An 11,530-nucleotide genomic window follows, 5' to 3' on the forward strand; every position below is an offset into this window, starting at 1 on the left:
TCATTTCGTTATGTACCCAGTAGTCATTCAGGAGCAGGTTGTTCAGTTTCCATGTAGTTGAGCGATTTTGATTGAGTTTCTTAGTCCTGAGCGCTGGGAGTTGGAGAGTGCAGCTGTTCCTATTCGGCCATCTTGCTCCGCCCCTTGTTTTCTTTGATGTATAAATTTAATGTCACTTTGTGCAAGGTGGCTGTCTGGGCAGCTCTCCTCCACGTAGTGGTCCAGGGACTTAGGATGCTTCCATTCTGAGGCTGATGATGTGCAAGAAGCCTTGATTACTCTAGGTACTCTGTACCTAGGGCTAGAGAGACCTAGCCCTAGGCACAGGGACAGGGTTCGAAAATTGACCAAAGGAAAGACAAATATCTATAATAGAGAGAGGAGGAGAAAGACTATCCTAGTTTAAAATATTGCCTGGGGATAGCTGTCTTTTTAGAAACTGGGGTCAAGGAGTGTTTTCCAATTCCAGAAAATAGTATGTTCTTAAAAGCTAAGGAGAAAGAAGAAAGAGGTAGAGATATGTTTGAAATGTGCACCGTCATGTAAGAACAGGGTAACAGATAACTATGTGGTTAGAGTTTTCTAGGCTGTTGGCAGAACAGGTTAACCGACAACTATCTGGTTAGAGTTTTCTAGACTGTTGGCATACTCTGCCGATTTTAAGCGGAGATAGCTGAGACTCATGGGTGGGGGTGGGAGTGAAGCAAAGAGGAAGGTTAGGTGGGTGACCTACGCCCAGCAACTGGACCAATAACTGCTATTTATTTTTCTGGTTCCTGGTTCATTAGTTCCTGGAACTCATTAACCGTTACTTCCTGAAACCACATTTCATTGAACAAAAGCCCCATACAACATTTGATTGAAAACTCTCAACTAATCCTTTATGCCCTTTCCAGTTAGTAGAATCCTTTATGCCCTTTCATGTTAGTAGAATTTTCTCTGACCTTGCTAATAGTGAAACTAGAAGTCCAATCATATCATCTCTCTGGCCTAGAACTTAATTTTCTTCTTCAACTAGGGGAGATCCAACCAAATGGTGTCTTTTATTATTGACTGATCATAGTTTTAATCTCATGGAAGAAGCTATATTTCAGATATTCCTTTCTATGTCAATAAACTAGACAGTCTTATTTTATTGTTTTTAATAAAAATGTTTTATATAATTATTAAGTTCAAAAAATGTAACAATATTTCAAAGAAATTTTGGTATTTGTTTTACCTTTACCTTCTTTTATGGCAAGCAATCTTGATTTTGCATATAGAGCTATAATTTACTATTTAACTTTTTTTTATAATAAACAAATAAAACAGGATCAGTTAAAATATTTAATAATAGTGTGAATGGCACATAGATTGGTAAAAATTCATGAAATTGATGTTTAAATAAGTAATGTCTGAGAAGTACTGATTTAGCCACCCTAAGAGCCCATTTCTAGGATCCTTAAGGCTGGATATGCACCTTCCACTGGAAAGGTAACAGAAGGTGAATCTCAACCACGGTTGTACCTAGAACCCTGGGGATCTTTCTAAAATGCTGATGACAAGACTCCACTTTAGACTGATTAAATCAGAATATCTGAGTGCGGGGCCCCAGGAATGGGTATTTTTTTAAAGCTTCCCAGATGATTGTTATGTGAAGCCAGGGTTGGAAACCATTAATACTAGATGTCTTCAATTCCCTTCAAAATGAGCTTCAAGACTAACTTTTGAAACCTCTCTCTCTCTCTGTATATATATATATAGAATATATATATAGAATATGTATATATATATATATTCTAATTTAAGTATACAGTGAAGCTAACAAACTAGAGAAAAGAGGAAATTACCTATCTGTACATTTGATTTTGACAACTATACTCAGTTTTGACACCTCGTTCTGGGCCATCCTACCCTGCTCAAGCCAAGCTGCCTCCACCCCACAAAGATGCCCTCCTCATCACAGCCAGCCTCTGTAATCTCACTGGATGCCGTGTAATGAAGAATAGTAGCAGTACTAATAACAAGCTTCCATTTATTGAGCTCTTACTGTGTACTATCTTTTGCTGCAATCAATGAATATTAAGGTACAGACAATATTTTGCACAAATGGAAGTATATGTCCATAGGAAGAAACATTCATATGTAACTTCCTTATAAAAGAGGAATTTGTATATGCATTTTTTAGCTTTTTTTTTGAAACAATCTCAAACTTAGAGAAAAACTGCAAGAACAGTGCAAATAAATTTTTTCCTGAACTGTATGAAAGTGAATTGCTGACATGATGCCTTAGATGCCAAATACTTTATTATATATTTCCTATGAACAAGGATGTTCTTCTATATGACCACAAATACAGCCATCAAAATCAGGGAATTAACATTGATATATTATTTATCTTAGATTCTATACAAATGTCATCAGTTGTCCCAAACATCCTTTACAACAAAAGGATCCAGTCCAGAATCACATGTTGCATTTAGTTTTCTCTTTAGTTTTGTTTACTCTGGAAGAGGACCACAGGCTTTCCTTGACTTGTATGACCTTGATGCTTTTGAAGATTATAGGTCAGTTATTTGGTAGAATGTCTCTCAGTTGGGGTTACTCTGAGGTTTCCTTATGGTCAGCACCTTTACGACATTACAGAAGCCTTACTGCAGTGTTCTCTTTACATCCTATCATATCATGCATGATGTCAATTTGTCCTATTAATGAGAGTGTTAACTTTGCTTAATTAGGGGATGTTGATGAGTCTTCTATACTGTAAACTGACTCTTTTGCCCCTGATAATTAATAACAATTTTGTAGGAAGATATTTTGAAACCATGTATCTATCCCATTCCTCTTCGCTCTTTTGATTCATTCATTTATTCATTCACTCATTTATATTATTATGAATTCATGAATTCTTAGTTTATTCAGTAGGCTATAATCCATTAGTGTCATTACTTATTTTGATGCTCAAATTATCCCAGACTTGATCAATAAGAGCCCGTTCAGGCTGGCTTTGATTTTGGACGTATGCACATCATTCTTTGAGCACTTCCTGGTTTTCTTGCATAATGAGATGTTCAGGTTTGGCTTTTGCTTTTCCTGCCTCTGTCCTGATATCAACCAAAGACCCTATGGTTCCTTTTAGCGCATAAAAGTAACTTGGGCATGAAGTGTGCTCATTGATATTGAGGCATTTCTGTTCCTAGGTCTTCTCAGTCAATCAAGCTACTGACCTTACACACACACACACACACACACACACACACACACGTACATGCATACACATATATACTTTACATCATACTTACGTCTACAACTATCTCTGCATACTAAAAACCATGAATTCATATTAATATCCCTAATTCCAATCCAACACCGCAAGGTTCATTCTAGTCTCCTTCCTTTTCAAGTCTGTAGCTCCATTCTCCAACAGTGAGGATACTGTCTCATGTTATCCTAAATATATTTACTAATTTGATCAACCCCGCTGCATGCTACCATTCTCCATACTCTGCTGCTACCCTCTTCTAACCCTGTATTCATGAATACCTTCCTCACTTCATTAGGTCTCTGACACTGTCCACTGGAACTTCACTGGGTTTTGATGCCTGGTTCTGAGCTACTCCCAAACCCACACACACCTTCCCACTACTTGGGCTCTGACACTCTGTGCCAAACTGCCCTGTACTATGCAAATGTCCTTCTCATCCCATTCTGATGCCCTGCAGTGGACAGCTGTTACTACCATCCAACCACCTGGACACCATTCCCACTGCTTGTGCTCTAACACCTGTGCCTGGTGAGTCTTTTGTGTGGTCCCCCTTCTTGCTGCTCAGGCTTTTCTATCTCCCTCAGGTCATATGCTGAGGCCTACTTTGCTCATCCCCCACCTAATGCTATGTAGGTTTTTAATTTTGAAGTTTTTTGCCAAATTGCCATACAGAGGGACTACGAATTTACATCCCACAGCCAGCTGAAGAGCACCTGTCTCCCTAACACCTTCTGCAATAAAGTGTGTTATCATACTTTTAGATCTTTGCTCATTTGAGAAGTAAAAAATGTATATATCAAATTATAGCTTAAGATGTATTTGAAGAAAAATTAAATACTTCTTCAAAACAATAGGAATGCATATTTTCATTAAAGCCCAATATTATGATTTTATTAGCACTTAATTTTTAATTCTTAAACACCAAACTTTACAAAACAATGCAATTTTCTCAGTTATGTAATGGTGTATTTTTCTCTGTTTAATAACTAAATCAAGTCCCAGAAACATATTGCTTGTCCCAGATTTAATTGAAAGGGATAGCAAATTTTAATTTCTAATGGGACAAGAAAAACAACACGTGAAAAGTCTGTTTTGACTAGACAGTTATCGAATCAGTAATTAATTGTTTATACTTATGTCACTTTACCTGGAAAAGATAAATTTAGGAAGATAAAAAGTGCCATCACATGATAATAATAGAAGGTCTTGGTCATTTGATCATGTGTCCTAAGTTTTTGGAGAAAGTCACAATGCCAGAATACCCTGGATTTCAGAGCATGCCCCAGGCAACATTTCATTATATTGGTAATGGTATTTATGGAGCATTAACAGCTCACTGGGAGCAGCCTTATTCACAGTGAAGCCCTTGGTACACCAGGAACCTAATGGAAACTCTCTTTCGTTTATACTTACCCAGTAAGTAGCACTAAACATTCATTTAGATTTCTCTATAAATGGCCCATGGCTGGATCAGAGCAGCTTGATGTAATTAGCAGGCCATTATTTTCCTTTCAGGGTGTGGTAGAGTTAGACATGTTAAAACAACCTCCAGAATTGAAAAGTGATAGATTCCAAGGAACTGTGCCATTTACATGTACAATTAACAGAATCATAAGGAAAAACAACACCTTAATAATAGCTTAAGTTTTGCATAATTTCTTGCATTTCACTAAGTAATGGAGATTGTCCAAGGCTCTGCATTTTGGGAATCCAGAGGGCATTCTGCAGCCACCACCTGATATCTCAGATTCACAGTGTGTGCCAGAAGATTCTCTACAAAAAAAAAAAAAAAAAAAAAAACTTCTTGGCTCATTCTATTCAAGGAGTGTACTCAAAAGTTTAATTTTGCCAGCAACAAAGATAACACTGAGGCCTGTTATCACAGCAATACCTCAGTGATCAAGCATTATTGGGTAGAACAAGTTTTTCTGGATGAATAAATTTTCAGGATAGCATAGCTTTCAGGATAACGGGTGATTTCACTTTGTATATTTTTGCTAATATTTTGTCTATCGGTCATCATTAAAGGATTTCTAGAGCTAGAAACTTTAAAATTCTCATTTTTCAAGTGAGGAAACTAAGGCATTGAGGTTAAGATAGATGCCCTGGAAAACTGAGGCAGGAAGGTCAATACCAGTCATCAGCAAGGTTATAGCATCATCTACTATGACGCAAGAAGTAGGATCATACGGGTCACCAAGGTTAATTGTGGGAGGGGTAATTAGGGTCATAGTCAAGACTCAAGGGAATGTGATAAAGATGGGGTGGAGATGGAAGACAGCAGCATTTATTAGGAGAATTTCTGCTCATCCTTTAAGACTGTCTAAAGATCACCTCCCTGTGAAATATTTCCTGGCACTTCCTTCCTGTCTAGAAAGAATAGATGATCCCACAGCTGTATTCCCTTCGTTCTTTACCGAAGCTTTATCGTAGCACCTATCACTTCATGTTTGGTAAATGTGTGGCCTGAAGGAAGAAGTGTTGTCGAATCAAATATTTGTATCTTCAGTACACCCAGCATCATCTGACATATGGTAGGTGCTCAAGATAGATTTGTTGAGTAGTTCAGTAAATATAGGACTAAATGATAAATGATGAGAAATGAATACAAGCTATGTCTTGACTTAGGGTCAGTGTTAGGAGTAACAGTGATCGGCTGAGGATGAATAAGCATTCAAGGATGATCCCTTCCCCTCATGGCTCAGACTGCTTAAATTTTACAGTTGCTTTTGGTTCTATTTCATTTCTTACCATTAGCTCAAGCTCCCAAAAATCCAAGCATAGTACATAATGAATGCTATCGACAAGCAGAAACTGAATGTATTGATTCCTGGAAAAAATATTTATTTTTTCAGCAAATATTTATTGAAGGTCTGTCGTGTACCTGGTGCTGTCATAGATTCTGTGAATTCAACACATTTCTTGCCATTGTGGATCCTACATTCCAGTGGGGACCAGACAGTAGAGAGATGATGCATAATAAACGGTCAGACTTTGATGAGAATGATGAAAACAAAGCAAGGCAAGGGGTTTGAGGGTGGGGGAGGGACTCACATTTTAAGAGGTCAGTGGGGAAGAATGTTTCTCAGAGGAGGTGACTTTGAACAGAGACCTGTTTTATCCTTTGAAACTCAGACCTGAAGCTCTAAGATTCCAGGATAATTTAATCTAGGTGTCATCTTCTGGACTCCCTGAAATCCCCTTTCCCACAGTCATTTCCCTCAAATCCCCTTTCCCACAGTCATTTTACTGCTTGACCAAGACCATTTTTAATGTAGTGATGATGGCCTGTGTTGCCAGGGCCTGAAAGGTATCTCTTATCCTAAGTGTTTTCCATCTGATCTGGCAGGACCCTCTATCCATTTTAGTTTGCCAGATATTTGTAAGAATCTATCACATTCTAGAAACTGGCCAGGCCTTGGAAATGGAACCAAACATAAGACATGGCTGCAGTTGTCAGTGAACTTACATATTAGAGGGGATTGTAAACACATAAACAAATTAGTTGCAAAAAAAGTGTGGTGGGAACCTTCAGAGCTGTAGGCCCATGGGGACAAAACCCAAAGAAGCTCCTGAGCCTAGGGACTTGGAAAGACACCTAAAAGAAATGATGTCTGATAGGGTTCAGGACACACTACTAGAAAATATGGCACCTTGGCATATTGAATATTTTAAGCTAAAGGAAGTTGAAAAAACAGCAGAAGCAGGAAGGTCTCTCTGACCTTCCCCTGCCCTTTTTCTCTGAAGCAGGTCACAAGACTCCCATGCAAGAGGTACCCTCTCTATACCCAGAGGGAAGCAGCATTCTTATCTCAAAAGACAAAGGGACACAGTGAAGAATCTGAACACACAGGCCTTGCTATGTTTCCTCTAGCTTACTACACTCACCTCATACTCTTTGCCTTGTCGTATTTCTCCACAACTCTTCACTCTTCATCGAACCTACTATCAAAAACACTAGGATTTAACTGCTTTTTTTGTTTTTCAGGTCATTTCCTTATGAATACTCCTGCACCATGTAAAACTTAGATTAACCGAATATGTTTGTATGCACTTCTCTTGTTACTGTGTCTTCTGTTACAGGATTCTCTTGTAATGTATGTTTTGTTACAGGTCCCCCAGACATGAATTTAGAAGGCTAAAAGGAAACATACCTGAGCAAAGTTGTAAAAGAGAAGTAGGTACTTTTCAGCCTGACATTGGCATCTGCTAAGAAAGACGACAATGAGGGCACCTCATGCATGCATGGACTGGAAAGAAGTTCTCTTTGGACCTCCAGTGTTCTGGTTTGGCTCATTCATAGGCTATGAGGTGGGGCAGAGGAGGCACAGTAAGAGATGAGCACCATTTAATTCTGATAAACTGTACACGGCTAAGTCAAGGGGCAGCAATGTGGTTGAGGTTTGGTGATATAGAAAGAGGCTTTCTTGTGAGGGTCATCAAAAGTCATTATGGAGAGTTTGTATGCCATATATATAAATGTTAACATACATATTCATGCATAAACCATACATATTCAGGGTAACAGGCAGCCCCTGAAATTACTAGGAAAACTAACCAGGGAAGTAAGGCTGCGTGAAATGGGAACAAGGCGAGACCAATGGCTGGATGATGGATTAGTTGATTTTTGCAGTAATCTTTGAGTGGTTGATGAGGTTCTGGACCAGGATTATGTCAAGTGAATAAAACAAAAAATTATCCTCATTATTATGTAAGACTGTCAGTGCCAAGAGCAACATGACAAGACTGGGCGCTTGATTGGATCTGACAAATGTAAGTGAACAACACTCCATTCAGAAGGCTTTGTCTTCTTTTTCTCCTCTTCCTTGTCATCTCAGCTCTGAAAAGAAAAATATATCCTGGCTAATGAGCTTCAGTTTACATGACATTAACCAGGAATTTTTATTAACCAGCAAATGGCAACTTCCCATTCTACCTCATCCATTAGGCAATGAATTTTAAATTGAAAGAGAGGTGTTTTAGAGGTCTGTTTCACATCACTGCTTTAATTTCTTATTTGTCAATGTGTATAGATTTCTGATGCTGCAGAAATGGATAACTGCTGGCCAAAGGAACGCAGGGATGCCTGTGACTCCCTCTAGACTTTTGGATGAATGTTTTGCAGGTACACCTAAAAAACTAATTTTCTTCCCCTACACAATAAATGAAAATGAGAATTTAAGATCCTAAATACCACTGCCCAATTTTCTGTCCTCTTGCTCCCCTACTCCAACTCTGTCTTTACACTCCTCTGAAAGGCAACTATGTCTAAGATGAGACTTATTTTATGTGTCAGAACAAAAATAAAATGCAATTTAACACACTCTGGAATTATTTCAGAAGCAGTAGACTCTTGAATAATTTAGACTTGTCTCTGAGTTTTAAGCATCAATCAAATAATTAGATAAGGTAAATTAAGGAGGCCAGCAAATATAATGTACCGGTTTCATCACCTGTTATACATTTTTAGATTAAGTGTGCAAAAGCACTTAGAGGAGACGTCAGAGCTCCTTCCTAAGGGAAGTCATGTGACCTTCTCTACCTCTCACAAACGCTTCTTTTTATATCAAGGGACCATTTGTTTACTCTTAACAGCAAATAGCACACTCTATCCTCCAAATGGCCACCTGCATAAGCCCAGCACTTAAGAAAGACTAAAAAGCCGTATCAACCAGTGATAATGCATGGATCTTTATGAGGCTGATGGAAATGAATTATCTCAGAAAACCATCACAGGAGTAACAATTTCTTAAATGGATTAGATTGAGTTGAGGACTATATTACAGTTTCTTTCTACTCTGGAAAAATCTAAATCACTTCAATATTTTCCATAATAAAGTTTTCTAAATAGACCCGTGAAATAAAAGGAAGTGCTTACTAACTGCTATGCACCAGCCATCAGCCCAAATCTTCATCCAACTCTCCATTATCCAAGATCCACTCTACATGATACCAAAGGGTCTAACTCCCTCCAAGATGTCAGTGGGAGACACCAGGATGGGATATTTGAAAGTCACCCAAGATGTGAGGAGGGACCTATTCTCCATCTTCACTGCTCACCCTTTGGAAATTTTCTTTCAGGCCAAAGGAAACATGCCTGAGGAGTGGACCCCAAGCAGCCTGCACTGTGGCTGCCAATGGGAGGGAGCATCTACCTGGGCAGGAAGGATAAAGTGGGAACATGGGTCTTCTTGTAACTCACTACACCAGTGGTCTGCAGATTTTGTTGTGTATCAGAATCACCTACAAGGCCCCACCCCCAGAGTTTCTGATTTAGTGGATCTGGGGAAGAGCCTGAGAATTTTCATTTCCAACAAATTCCCAGATGATGTCAATACTGCTGGTCCGGGACCACACTTTAGAACCATAGCATCCTTTTGGAAACTCTCAGGAGACGACTAGTGGGTGGCTAGGTATTAATAGTACCCTTGTTTGTGTTTCTTTACATCCTTGGGTATTATTCATCCTTCCTTACCTCTCATTGACTGATTTGCCTCCTTCCCCTGCCTTCAACACAGTCATTGCTATCACTAGGCCTTGGTCTCTTTTTCACCCTATCAGAACACCCTTCCTCCTCTTTTCTGTCTCTTCATCTTCCTTTCATTCTCCAAAGCTCAAGTCAAATCCCACTCTTTCCATGAAGATGATTCTAAACAGCTCAAGCTCTCATTTCTCTCTTTTTTTTCCCTTAAGTCTTCTAGTTTTTGTGGTCTGTAGTAAGTCTTAACTGTTCCCAGACTGATTCATGGGGTTTCTTTCTTCAAGTGAATTATAAGTTCTTGCAGGCAGGTATGGTTCATAGATAAAAGTGGTGATGATATTTAACATGGTGATGTTTACCATGAGTTAAGCATTGCACTAACCCTTTTACATGTATTAATTCCTGAGGCTGTTATCATTCCCCTTTTACAAGTGAGGAAAACTGAAGAGCAGATAGTGCATAATATCACACAGGAGCACTTGGTGGGGCCAGTATTGAAGCCAAGACCACCTGAGTTCTCTTTAACCACTACCCAGGTGATGCAAGGGTCCCCTAAGCACCTCAGGCAAAGCACTCAGCATGGCACCTGGAATATAGCGGCAAGAGCACTCTGTAAATGGCAGCCAGGATTCCAGAAGGAAAGGCTGATTCCTGAGTGGTGACTGAGGGAGCTGAGCAGACACGTAGCCTACGTTTTCTTATGATCATTTTACTTTGATCAATGCCTTTTGCATTATCCTAAGCACACAGAAATGATGCTTATAGGTGTGCAGAGTTGCTTCACACATAGCCCAATTGTCTTTGCACTGTGCTATTCACCTTTTATTTTCTTTTTATTTTCATGGGTGATGGCCTGTATTTGAATGAGTCAGATAGAGTTATAAGAGTGTCCCATGTTCACGAAACAATCAGCTTTTTGTTTTGATTTGAGATGGAGTTTCATTCTTGTTGCCCAGGCAGGTGTGCAATGGCGTGATCTTGGCTCACTGCAACCTCTGCCTCCCCAGTTCAAGCGATTCTCCTGCCTCAGCCTCCTGAGTAGCTGGGATTAGAGGCATGCACCACCATGCCTGGCTAATTTTGTATTTTTAGTAGAGATGGGGTTTCTCCATGTTGGTCAGGCTGGTCTTGAACTCCAGACCTTAGGTGATCTGCCTGCCTCAGCCTCCTAAAGTGCTGGGATTACAGGCGTGAGCCACTACACCTGGTCGAAACAACCTTTTTGCTCTAAGATTTGCCACTCATTTGGGGCCTTAATCAATAACTCCAGGACTTAATAGCTCTGCAGGACATACAACATGTACCAATTGCTAGATGTGAAAATAGAAAATAAAATATAACACATTCATATTTATGAATTTTCATTTTCACAGCAATATCTTTAATAGTGAAGCCAATAATGGCAACATGAAGCACTGATAATCACTATAGCAATGTTTACAAACTCTATAATATAGCAGTTAATGTATTGCTCTTCTTTTGCTCAAATGCAAATCTGTTTTTTGGCATATCTCTTAATTCCCACCAGATGAACATGTTTATAGGTACACTGAAAGCCTAGAGTATTATTTGGTTAGGATGGCTTCTTTTAACATAAGAAGCTCTAAGGTTTATATTTCAAAGAATGACACACATGATTTATCACACATCAAAATTCTGAATATACCAAGCAGTCATGCTTGTCATAATACTAAGTCTTTCTTACAGGTAGTCTATTTACCTAACACACTTTTCTCCCTGAAACACTGAGGTATATGCTTTTGTATACTTCTATTTCTATTTAAAAGACAGAAAATGATGTCACA

The sequence above is a fragment of the Colobus angolensis genome, unplaced genomic scaffold (assembly GCF_000951035.1).
Source record: "Colobus angolensis palliatus isolate OR3802 unplaced genomic scaffold, Cang.pa_1.0 Scaffold304, whole genome shotgun sequence".
NCBI classification, from domain to species: Eukaryota; Metazoa; Chordata; class Mammalia; order Primates; family Cercopithecidae; genus Colobus; species Colobus angolensis.